This window comes from Hylobates moloch, unplaced genomic scaffold (genome assembly GCF_009828535.3).
Source record: "Hylobates moloch isolate HMO894 unplaced genomic scaffold, HMol_V3 SCAFFOLD_17, whole genome shotgun sequence".
Lineage (NCBI taxonomy): Eukaryota > Metazoa > Chordata > Mammalia > Primates > Hylobatidae > Hylobates > Hylobates moloch.
The window spans coordinates 7,839,093-7,851,433 of record NW_026652292.1 but is presented as its reverse complement, the minus strand read 5'-3'; the positions used below and the strand labels follow the sequence as shown (position 1 = coordinate 7,851,433).

At 43.3% G+C, this 12,341-nt stretch overlaps 2 long non-coding RNA genes across 2 annotated transcripts in view; one reads left to right on the top strand and one right to left on the bottom strand.

Annotated features, from left to right (window-relative positions):
* Positions 1–10,106, bottom strand: part of LOC131381725 (uncharacterized) — a 42,243-nt gene extending 32,137 nt beyond the window's left edge. Inside the window, exon 1 of the long non-coding RNA XR_009210616.1 lies at positions 9,883–10,106. This is a non-coding gene — a long non-coding RNA (uncharacterized LOC131381725). The remainder of the gene's footprint in view (positions 1–9,882) is intronic.
* Positions 10,107–10,121: 15 nt separating this feature from the next.
* Positions 10,122–12,341, top strand: part of LOC131381724 (uncharacterized) — a 64,599-nt gene continuing 62,379 nt past the window's right edge. Inside the window, exon 1 of the long non-coding RNA XR_009210615.1 lies at positions 10,122–10,283. This is a non-coding gene — a long non-coding RNA (uncharacterized LOC131381724). The remainder of the gene's footprint in view (positions 10,284–12,341) is intronic.

Here is a 12,341-nt window from a genome sequence, read left to right as displayed (position 1 = left end):
AAGGAAGGAAGGAAGGAAGGAAGGAAGGAAGGAAGGAAGGAAGGAAGGAAGGACTCTTGATAAGATGTGATGAAAATGGCATTTCATTTTTGTAGTCTTCCTTCCCCAAACCCCCAACTTCAATCTAATCAAAAGCAAAACATCAGTCAAGTCCCAGTGGAGAGGGATTTTACCATATACCTGACTAATGCTCCTCACAACTATGGAAGTCATTAAAAACAAGGGAAATCTGAGAGAATGTCACAGCCAAGGGGAGCCTCAGGAGTTATGACTACTAAATGTAGGCTCTGCCCTCAGCCTACCCTGGGTGATGTCACCCACCTATAGTTGTTGTCATGCACTTGGATAAAGGCAGAGTAGCATCTGATTCATTGCATAAACAATGAGGCTAAGTCCCTGATGCCAGTTCTGGTACCAAAGTCAACGGCGTGAGACTCCATTTGTGGAATTTACTCTCCACTTTGCCTGAATTTTTAAACTCCTTTTAAAATATTAAAGACAATTAAGAGAAGAGTTTTACAATTGATATTGGAAATGCTATAAAATCATGACATCATGATTTTATATGATATTTGCTCAGGGCAGATTTTCTTGTATTTAATATTTCCTTTTTGTCATTTCTGTGGTGATTTTTTTTTTCACTTAACATTTAGCACTGTACTTTTCTTTTTGGTTAATCTTTGCTTTTGCTAAGCAGTGGATTAGAATAGATTAATTTCAGTGTGTTTTTCTCTGAGTTTATCTTACATTAGAAACGTTCTACAGGAAATGAGTTAAAAATCGGCATTTTATTTTGATCAGAAATTGCAAGCTGTTGTGAAAATAGAATTTACTTTTTTTAAAGAAAAAGAATAAAAGAATATAGCCAGTATTGGTAGTATTGTGACCTGAATTTCACTGCTTTCTTTAGAAAGTAGGCCTGAACGAGACAACCTTTCTCTTCTCTGATATTAACTGTGACAAATTTTAGAGCAACAAAAAATTGCTTGGATTCTTAAGGGTTTTGATATATTTTCTCTGTGGCTTGATAAAAGCCAAAGCCATTCTACGAAGTGCAGGTTTTTTTGGTGTTTGCTCTCTTTTTTCCTTGATTTGGAATGAAGATTTCTGAAGCAGCGTGGATTAACATCAGGCCCTGATTTTGCAACTGTCTATTGTCTGCAGGACCATATTCCAATATGCTTCTTACAAATCAACCCATGGGTGGTTGGGGCAGCTGTCAGGCTCTCTCAGCAGGTGGATCTATGAGGACAGAAGAAATAATAATAGAGAAGGCAGGAGGAAGCTTTAGGAGGTAATGGGTATGTTTATGATAAAGATTGTGGCAACGGTTCATGGGTGTATATTTATCTCCAAATTCACCAAGTTTTACACATTAAATGTGTGCCATTTTTTATATATCAATAATTCCCCCCTAAAGTGGTTTTAAAAAGAAAGAATCAACCCAGTTTGCGATTTGAAAGTTAAATACATGATTCTAGTAAATAGGAATACAAAAAGTTCGTGCCTTTAAAAAAGTAGATCGCACTATAAATCCAATACAAGTCATTATCATCTTTCATTTTCCCTTTCAATTTGAGTAATTGTAGAATTTGGGTTGACAGCTAAGGTATTACATTGTATAAGAGTTCTAAGATAGTCCATTACGTTATAGGGGAAAATAAATAAAAAAGATCAAGACTTTTTTCACATGTGTAATGCAGGTATGTTTCTCCCAATGAAACTACCTTTAACAGTTTTACTAATGACTTAGCTAATAAATGCTAATTATAAAAATAAGTGACCACACGAACAAAAGACAATCAGCAAATATCAAAGAGCAGTAAAAAGGATAAAGAATCATGAGAAATTTAAATACTTAATACAGGTAAATTTTCAGTGACCATTAATTCACACCCTTAGTATGCACACTTATCTATACATATGCTAATTATAAGTATATATAGTATTTTACATAGAATACAAATATAGAAAATATGCAAGTGTGGAGTAAGAAACCTAAGGAAATGGTGCCAACATGAGAAATATCGCCTTACCAAAATATTTAAACAGTATAGCTCAGTATTAACTAATTCCCAATAATTTAAACTCAAAGTTCTAGTATTTCACTTCAGAATGGCAGATAATTATATGGGGACAATTGCTAGACCTTCTGTATTACTTTAAAATAGTTCCAGTTAGAAAACGTAACAGTTCCCCAAAGATGTTCTTGCCCTGGCTCCTGAAACCTGTGAATTTGTTCCATTACATGGCAAAAGGGATTTACCAGATACAATTAAATTTATGGATGGGGAGATTTAGCTTGGATTATCCAGGGTCAGGCCACATGAGCCCCTAAAAGCAGAGAACGTTCTCCAGCAGAAGCACAGAAATAAGGCAGACAAGAATATTGTGAAATTTAAAATGTGAAAGAGACTTGACTTTGGCTTTGAAGAGGAGGGAGGTGATGAGCCAGGGAATTCAGGTGTCCTTTAGAAGCTTAGAACATCTCCCAAAAAGCTAGGAAGGAAATGGGGACCTCAGTGCTACAACCACGTGGAAGTGATTTCTGCCAACAACCAGAATAAGCTTACAAGTGGATTCTCCACTGCCTCGAGGAAGGAACACAGCTCTGTAGACATCTTGATTTCAGACTTCCTGAAACATCAGCCAAGCTACCTAGATTTCTGCTATATAAAATTATGAAATAATAAACTTATTGTTTTAAGCCTCCAAGTGTGTGGTAATCTGCCATGGCAGCAATAGTAAAATGATTATAATACCACATTTATTTCATTCTTCTTCTGTTACAGAGCAATTGGAATATCTAAGCAGTACAGTTCACCTTCTACTAAGCGACCTTATATTTTGGCTTAAAATGCAGCAGCAAGAAGAGGTATGCTTGGGAGTATAAATTTGCCTCAGAGACAATGGTTTTCTGAGTATAGGCAAGATTCTTCTGAACTAGTCTTCTGAAGGCTTCAAAATCAGTTACTTTTTTCAGAACAAAGAGCCAATATCAAGTTGTGCAAAACAATATGGGACCAGTGAAAACAAAACTAAAATAGTTGTGCTTAATTTAAGCAATATAATAAATACTCTTATTTTTAATTCTATTTAAATAAGTATATCCCTATTTAGATATGTAAAGATAACAGTTTAATTTATAATTTATTAATTATAAATTTGCTTGTTTTGTAGATTTTAAAAAGATTTTTCTAGCTCTTGTATTGGTACGGTAACACAGGCTGTACTTATATTTTCCAAACATTCAAAAACCAAAATCTTTTCCACCATGTCAGAACACACATTTTAAACTTTAGCCCTAGCTTTCACTAAAGTCACTTATTTTTATCTAGATCTCAGGAATCCTGAATGTACCACTTTGGAAGTCTGACTTTTTTTTTCCTCTTAACAAAATATTTAGTGATTAGTTTCAGCATTTTTTCACAGCTAACAACCCGCTTTCTCTTTAATGAATGAAAAAAAAAATCAAAGACACTTAAACTGAAACGCTTGTTCTCAGCATTGTTGAAAGAGATACATTTCTCACTGGATATAAAACATGGTTGTCAGAAAGCAATACAGGAATTTTCATGATCTGAACTTTCTTAAACTAATAATAAAAATACTCCAGTGCTGATTGTAGAATCTTGAGTTTGTTCTTTCCTTCTCAATTCTTTGCAGCACATACCAAACAGGAGAGAATTTGGACTGTCTTTTGAGGCTGGAGAAAAACTAGTGCATGCCCATGGGTATTGGTGTAGGAAGATTAAGATAGGCCATCTACAGGTGATTAAGATAGGCCATTTACAGGTCACTATAAGAAGGTGGTACTCTTGCCTTGAGTCATGAAGAAAATCTCAGGGCAAGAGTACCTGCTGCAATTGCTGTTTTTGTGGAAGTGAAAATATCTCAAACACCTAAAATGGGAGAAAGAAAACTAAAATGCATTTTAAAGTATTATCGGGTATATTCTCTTTGGCTCTGGCTTTAATCTTAAAGCCACAGAGATCACAAAAATGAAAATCCACAAAGAAACAGATCATGAGCAACATTCTTCAATAAGCTCAATGACATCAAAACATATTACACATATTAATGTATCTATTAATATGAATGAAAGACAGGTGTTTGCATTTTTCCTGAAAGAAAAAGCAGCCAATACTTTGGAATAACAGAGTTGTATCACAATCTGTCAGAGTGAAGAGGTCCCTGACTCAGCTCTGACTCTTCTCCCTGTAGGTCATCTCCCAACACAACAGCAGTAGTGGCCACTGCATAGAGCAGCAGAATAGACCAAGGCCGAAGACAGAGACCTGCGTAGAGGGTAAAATGGTCTCCGCCCTTGTTTACCTAGGGCCAAGCTCAGCTGTAACTCAGCTGCATTGTCTCAGGAATGCATCCACATTGACTTGCTACCACTGACAGCTCTTTGGGTTTCAAACGTTTGTAGTAAACAGTCTTTCTGATGTGAACTTGGACGTTCATAGAATAAGACACAATTTCTTAAAAAACTTATTGATAAGCACTCCCAGATGGGATGACAATATTTTAAAAACTCGAATCTCATTTCAAGATGAAAGGCTGAAGATGCAGCTTTGAGTCTTGACTCGCTGCCTGAGGTTCTCATCCATGGAATGTTCCAGCATCGCGTCTGTCTTCCTGTTACTGTATGGTTGCTTGCTCCCTAAATGAATGCATTCTCTCTTAGACAGGAAGTCCTGGACTGAGAGAAGCTGTCTGGGGGGACATGAGCTGTCACCACTTGTTTCCTCACAGAGATTTGGCAGAAGAGGCGGCTGTGCCACCCGTTGTCTTCCCCCTGCTCCCCACTTCCTCCCCGTTCTGCCTGGCAGCCTGGCAAAACCTCCCAGAGGAGGCCTTCCGGAGGAGAAGGAGGAATGTTCTTCCTGTAAGGGCAACATATGGCAGCCAAGCTCCCTGGTTAGAGCTTCCAACAAGCTCTCGGTGCCCAGTTATGGGGGATTTCTTCAGGGCAAAACAGAAATGGCTAATTCAGAAATCTCTCTGTGCTTTTGTGCTGATTTTGTTACTTAAGTTGCTTTAACGGGTGTATGAAAGCAGAATCTAAAATTAATAAGCAGGCTTTTCCAAATCATTTCTTTTTAAAGTTATTTACCTGAAGCAATCAGGATGAAAGTACAAAGGAACTGCCAAGACAGGTTGACAAATGAAAGTTAAGAAAGAGAGACGATCTGCTCAACTGTTTCTAGCTGGCTTTCTTTCCATGGTTAACGGAACCCATGCAGTCAGCTGAGAGCAACGCCATGATCAAGGCCCTGCAGGGCAAGGAAGAGAAGGAACACTGGGAGCGCTGTGTTTACAGGGATCTCATTTCTCATTTTGAAGGGTTGCCACATCAGTTTCCCAAGCTTTTCAGAGCATTGTGGGGCTTTAACAAGATGTGTATGCAAGGATTGAGTGAAATTCCAGTGCCCATGTTTCCTGGGGAGTCTGTAAGAGGCTCTCTCCATCCCCTTCTTACTCCTGCGTCCTGCAGAACACACACACAGTCATACATTCTTTCACCAAACATGGCCTCACTCACAAAACACTCACAGAAGTACACTGACAGTCACACAGGATCACAAACATGCACTAGAAATCTGAAACACACATATCCGACCTCTCTCTGTGACACAAAGACACTACCACACATACACACACACACACACACACACACACACACGCTCGTCTGCTCTGCTGAGTCATCAGTCTTGGGTCTCAGCCTCAGCACGTGTAGGGCCTGCTCTGTTGGAGGCTGTTGAACACAGAGGGAAGCTGAGGTTGCACTGTCTACCTCCTCATTACCATAATGATTGCATTCAGCATCCTTCATTAGCACAGGAGCACTAAGGGTTGGAGAGGACGTGCATCAGCTCTACACACACAGCTTCTCACATCACTTGAGATGTGTATTTGCTGGGACACCTGGGAATGAAATGGCTTGTGCAATTTAGTCTCGTGCCAGTCTTCAGCTTTAAGTTTCAAATGATCCTGCTCTTGCAATAAGTACAACAGAGAAAACAGCTTTTCTTCAAGGACCTCTGAAAGCCACGTGAGCACCATTCTTTGATAACCATTCTCATTCCAACTGACGGAACGAAAATCCAGGAACAGCGTCCCAGGGAGGCCAAAGGGGTTCTCAACTGGGAATGAGGAGCCGTGCCTTCAGGACTCTGCTGTGCCCCAACAGCAGGCACAGGAGGCGCGGTCCCAGCCTTTCCCCCACCTCATCTGCCTTTCCCCTACCTCACCTGCCTTTCCCCTCTGGAGTAAATGGGGTGAGAGCTCTGCTCAAGCCTCAGCCTCCAGGACACTTCATCATACCAGCTGCCTCAGGCAAATTAAGCACAACAAATGCTGATCTGTTCAGGGCTCCTCCCTGTTTATTGCAAGACTGTGGTTCTCAAACCTGACCTTCTGGGACACTTACGATTACCCTTGACTTTTGATTCTCTCCATGATGATCTAATAATAGCTGAGTGTGGATCTTCTTTGTGAAGTGAGGTCTCTCCCCCCACCTTTGCTTATGGAATCAAGTGACAGTCACCCCATGTTCACTCTGTGCAGACAGCAGGTGATGCCTCCAGTAGAACAAACAGGAAATAGTCCAGCAGAGAGAAGCTTGCAGGCCAGAGGGGCAGCAGAGGCAGCACAGGGCAGAGATGGACAGTGAGGGAACTGAGCATCAGCTGCTGGAGCAGCTGCCCTTAGGGAGCTGGCTGGGTTCATCTCAAGATGCTATGCTGCTGGGGCCGACCATCAGTGGGAGGTCCGATGCTCACTCGGACATAACATGTCCTGTGCACAAGCTGCATTGGAGCTGATGTCCTTTATTTTCACAAGAGACCAATATTTCAGCCAGAAAAACCAGAGCATGACATTCAAAGACACCAATCACCAACTGGGGGAATTTGAGAAGATTAACTAAACTCCCAGAACCTCAATTTTTCTCACTGTGCACCTCACATATTTATGAGATGATAAAATGTGATATGGCACGTGATGGTGGCATCTGTCATGCTTCTATTAAAGGCTCAGGTTTGGGGGTATAATTTACATATCCTGATCAATGAATTAAATACCATAATTGTCTTAGAGCTTAACAAGCTGTCAAAAGTGACAAGTTATGAGACTTTATTCTAGCCTGTTTATCTGATGCACAATTATACTGAATTCCTGGAAGTCATAAGCAAAGGAGCTGCAGTAAGAGACACCTAGTCACATTCCTTCTCCTTTTGACATGGGCTTTGTGGCTACAGACGCTTTTATGGCCATGGTTCTAAATGATGTCAAATTATGAACTGTCAGAGCTCATATGTTTTTCTGATAATTGTTGAACTTTAACTACCTTTATTACACGAACATAATCAAAAGTAATTGTGCATCTGGTTACTATGGTGAGGGCTACTGTAGAGCCACAGCTCCATCACATCATGTCTGCATGCTGGGCTCTCCAACACAGATCAGGCTTTACACACACATGGAATAAGTGAATGCTGAAGGAATGAAATCAACCATATTCTTATGATTCATCATCAATTGGGATCTCATCTGAAAATCACAGACTCCCAAGATCTGCTGGGCTAAACCTTGTGTTTCGTTTTGAGGAGGATGCAATCCGATGGATGAGGTCATCAACCAGGGCCATGGCATGACCAAATGTCTAGAAACCATGGCTGGGGGCCCTGATGCCATCACATGAGCCAGTGTCTAGAAACCATGCCTGGAGGCCCTGGTACAGCACTCTGCCCCCACCGACTGCATCCTTCTGTGAGCCCTAGGATCTTGGAAAACGTAACTGAGGTAAAATAAGGAGACAAAGGAACTTGATTCTAAAACAACGAGAAATAGTCAAATTGTGTCCTGATGCCCTCTCCTGGGTGCAATGAACACTCCCTGTTCTTGCAGCTCCAATGCCCAGCCAACCTTAGATCTCCCCAGGCTGCTGGGCCTGGGACTGAGGTGGGGTTTTGCCCAAATGTTCCATCCTACTCAGGTGCTCCATGCCCTGGATGAGGAACCAGGGTGTTTGGCCCCTGACAGCATGTTGGGACCCCAGCGCATCCTTCCCTGGAGGTGACACAAAGTGTCCCCTTAAGGCAGCACAGAGAAGACTTTCGTAAAAAAAAAAAAAAAAAAAAAAAGAAATGAACCCATTGTGTCTGGAATTAGTGGGTTCTTGGTCTCGCTGACTTCAAGAATGAAGCTGCGGATCCTCGTGGGTGAGTGTTACAGTTATTAAATAATGGTGTGCCCGGAATTTGTTCCTTCTGATGTGTTCGGACGTGTCCAGAGTTGTTCCTTCCTCCTGGTAGGTTCGCAGTCTCGCTCACTTCAGGAGTGAAGCTGTAGGCCTTCCCTTGAGTGTTCCAGTTCCTAAAGGTGGCGCATCCAGAGTTGTTGGTTCCTCCTGTGCGGAGTTGTCTGGAATTGTTCCTTCCTGCCGATGGGTTCCTAGTCTGGCTGGCTTCAGGAGTGAAGCTGCAGACCTTCACAGTGAGTGTTACAGCTCTTAAACATGGCGCAAATAAGCCAGGCATTGTGGCGGGTGCCTGTAGTCCCAGCTACCGGAAAGGTTGAGGTAGGAGAATGGCGTGAACCCAGGAGGCGGAGCTTGCAGTGAGCCGAGACTGCGCCACTGCACTCCAGCCTAAGCGACAGAGCAAGAGTCTGTCTCAAAAAAAAAAAAAGTGGCACAGACCCAAACAGTGAGCAGCAGCAAGATTTACTGCAATAAGCTGAAGAACAAAGTTTCCACAAGGCAAAGAGAGAACCCGAGCAAGTTGCCGAGGCCTGCTCTGGTGGCCTACTTTTAGTTCTTTATTTGGCCCCACCCACATCCTGCTGATTGGTCCGTTTTACAGGGAGCTGATTGGTCCATTTTACAGAGAGCTGATTGGTCCGCTTTACAGAGAGCTGATTGGTCCGTTTTACAGAAAGCTGATTGGTCCGTTTTGACAGAGAGCTGATTGTTGCGTTTACAAACCCTTAGCTAGATACAGAGTGCTGATTGGTGCGTTTGCAATCCTTTAGTTAGTCACAAAAGTTCTCCAAGTCCCCACCTTTCCCAGAAGCCGAGCCGGCATCATCTCTCACTGGCTCTCGCTGCGGGGCTTTGCGGGCCGGGTAATCCGGCAGCCCTGAGAGAGCTAGTTCCAGACAATCAAGAGGAAAAGAGGGGAAGCGAGAAAGGGACGGAGATCGGCTATGGTGGCCAACAATCTTACGAAGAGGGAACGATGGTCCACGCAGGGATTCAGTCTCCGATCAAGCCCAGCAGACGCCGGCCGGCCACGCCTAGTGCGGGGCTTGCGGAGCCTGAGCTCACCTGGAACCCGCGAGCGCCGCGCGCAGCGCCGGCTCCTGCCAGTGCCTCTCTCTTCACACCTCCCCGCCAGCAGAGGGAGCCGGCTCCAGCCTCGGCCAGCCCCAGAGAGGGCCCCTCATAGCGCAGCGGCGGGCTGAACGGCTCCTCAAGCGCGGCCAGAGCGGACGCCGAGGCTGAGGAAGCGCCGAGAGCCAGCAAGGGCTGCTGTCAAGCTGTCACCTCTCACCGTGAGCAACAACTGCTGGTCCTGCCTTCAGGCTTTCCTTTGTCTTTCAGGTGGAGACGCGCTGACCTGCCCCAATACCTATTGTTGTTTGTTAAATTACTCCAAGATAGTTACAGTTAACGGCAAACACCCATTTATAAGCACAAATCATGTCAGATGTTCAGGACCAGCACAATCAATCAATCAAGTAAACAGCACCCTCCTTGAATATGTGGCAAGTGCGTGAGGATTTCATGAACCCGTCCTGCATTTCCAAATCCACCTGAGGCCTCTCCCTGGACACAGGTCTGTGGATCAGCTTGTACTCGGGCAGTTTTACCTTCTGTGTCTGTCACGGTCCTCTTGTCCTAGTGCTCATCACTGCACGTTCCCAGCTCCAGCAAGTGGCCACGCTTTTCCCTCCACAGCCAAAGGCCCGACGGCCCAGCCCCCCCAGTGGCAGGTGGCCCTTCCATGGCTGAGGTCACACACCCAGCATCGCATCCTGCCCTTCTCGGGGCCTCAGGCCCCTTCGGCTCATCTCCAGGGATTGCACTTGCTCCTGCTGCCCACAGAGGTTTCCTTCCTGTGATTCCACTCGGAGGGGGCGCTTTTCTTTCCTGGCTTCAACCATGACAGAGCTGCTTTGTGTTCGCCGGCAGCTGCCACGCTTCCTGAAAAGGCGGCTTCCGTTCTGCTGGAGATGAACTGATTTGCCTGGCAGCCAACTTAAACACGGAGGTACTTTGAGACCATTTTTTTGTAATCTTTGTCTTTTTCTCTCGACATTCAGCTTCGTAGTTGTGAAATTCTAAATACTCGTGGGGTTTAACACAAGGCTCGGGGGTTTTGAGGATTCCAAAGTGACTCCTGTATCCAGTTATGATCACAGAACAAGGTCACAGGGGAGAACAGACCATTCATTGTGACATTTGACACCCGACAGCAGATAATACAGTGTCCCCCTTATCTGTAAAGAAGGCAAAGTTTTGTTTCTGGTTTGCGAATCCAGAAATTAATAGTTCACTTAATTGCTAGGAATCTTCAAGGGTATGGTAGGCTCTGAGCATTGGTCTGGCCCCTTATTTCCTGGCAATAAGTAACAGTTCCTGAAATTCTTTTTCTATTAAATATAACCTGCGACTTGAAGAAGCACTTTAGTCATTTACTCTCTCTGTGAACAAAAAATAACAATGCAGGGTGGGCAAAGTGGCTCACACCTGTAATCCTCACACTTTGGGAGGCCGAGGTGGGTGGATCACTTGAGGTCAGGAGTTCAAAACCAGCCTGGCCAACGTGGTAAAACCCTATCTCTACTAAAAATAGAACAAATTAGCTGGGCGTGATGGCAGGCACCTGTAATCCCAGCTACTCAGGATGCTGAGACAGGAGAATTGCTTAAACCTGGGAGGCAGAGGTTGCAGTGAGTTGGGATTGTGCCACTGCACTCTAGCCTGGCAACAAGAATGAAACTCCATCTCAAATAATAATAACAACGCTCAGTGCTCATCTTGTTTCTTGCTTTCTCCCAAAATGTTAGTAGTTAAATGTAAAAAATGAATTCCCTCTTTAAACTAGCTTCCTGTGTGGTGTCCACTCGATGACATAGCATAACAGGGATCCCTTGTGTAACAAACATCCCTCTTCAAAAGAATGAGGACTGACACCCCCAGACAGCCTTAGTGACACATTTTCTTGTCTCCACTGCCCTGTAGTATGTAAATATAACCTCTCAGCTGCTACGCTCCCAGGTGGCACCAATGAACCATGCCTCCTGGTAGTCCGCTCCACGCTAAGTTGGGCCGGCCCTGTGTAACCAAGAGAATGTGGTGGTGGTGATGCTGTGTGACTTCTGTGACTAAGTTATAGGAAGCTTCTGTGACCCTGTGGAACATTTGCCATGATTTTTTTAGACCACCCCCTCTGTAAAAATCCAGGTGCCAAATAAGAAGCACCATGGTTTGAGGAATCCCAAATTAGCCACGTGGAGAAGGTGCCTGCCTGATCTACCCCAGCTTTTCCAGCCCTCTCAGTCTGGATGTCAGGTTCATGGGTGAAGAGGCCTTAAGATGTTTCCAGCCTCGGCCCCAGTCTACCTGTAACTGATGGAGGAACCCAAGAGGGAAATGTCCAACTGAACTATAAACTTACAGAACTGTGAGAGGCAATCATAAACTGTTGTTTTAATCCTTTTAGTTTTGGGATGGTATATAGCAATAAACAGAACAGCACTTCATAATTGACCAAATGGGAGAATGTGTGTTTGAGAATTAACAAAGCCATTTTGAATTGAAACTAATGAGACTACTAATTTTGTTCACCCACGCAACCCCCATCCTTTCAGCAAATACCCTTTATTTAAATTCTTGGTTTCGGGAAATATGTATTTTGGAAAATATGTACACATATGTATAACGTGTACATACACATGTCAATCAACTGGGTTATAAAGTTCCTAAATTTATCTGCAACACAATATGATCTTTGCAATTGTCATGTAAACTTTCTTGAAATCTCATAATCCTGAAAAGCATTATACACAGAATACAGACATTTTTATTGGATACAGGACCCAATTTTAAATTTGCCCTTACTTGTTAGCCTTTTGGAATGTCTGACATCTTACAAATTCAAAACTGTTCTTTGCATGTTTGGAAAATGTAATGGCATTTTCTGAAGTGTCTCCACAGAATGTAACTTTTGGTTAACTTCATGTAACTCATATGAAAGAAAAAAAGCCAGTTTTTGAGACTCTCATCTTAGAATGATGGCATTTAATGCCAGAGAGAAACATGGAGA